Source organism: Otolemur garnettii, unplaced genomic scaffold (genome assembly GCF_000181295.1).
Source record: "Otolemur garnettii isolate 467f Iridium unplaced genomic scaffold, OtoGar3 scaffold00001, whole genome shotgun sequence".
In the NCBI taxonomy this organism is placed as follows: Eukaryota; Metazoa; Chordata; class Mammalia; order Primates; family Galagidae; genus Otolemur; species Otolemur garnettii.
This window is the reverse complement of record NW_003852396.1, coordinates 6320702-6320943: the sequence shown is the minus strand read 5'-3', so window position 1 is coordinate 6320943 and position 242 is coordinate 6320702.

Below are 242 nucleotides of genomic sequence, written 5' to 3'. Positions count from 1 at the left end.
GGTGAAGGAGAGTATCTGGAGGTGAAAGAGAGCACTGGGGGTGAAGGAGAGCATCTGGAGGTGAAGGAGAGCATCTGGGGGTGAAGGAGAGCACTGGGGGTGAAGGAGAGCATCTGGGGGTGAAGGAGAGTTCTGGGTGTGAAGGAGAGTGCTGAGGGTGAAGGAGAGCATCTGGGGATGAAAGAGAGCATCTGGGGGGTGAAGGAGAGTGCTGAGGGTGAAGGAGAGCATCTGGGGATGAA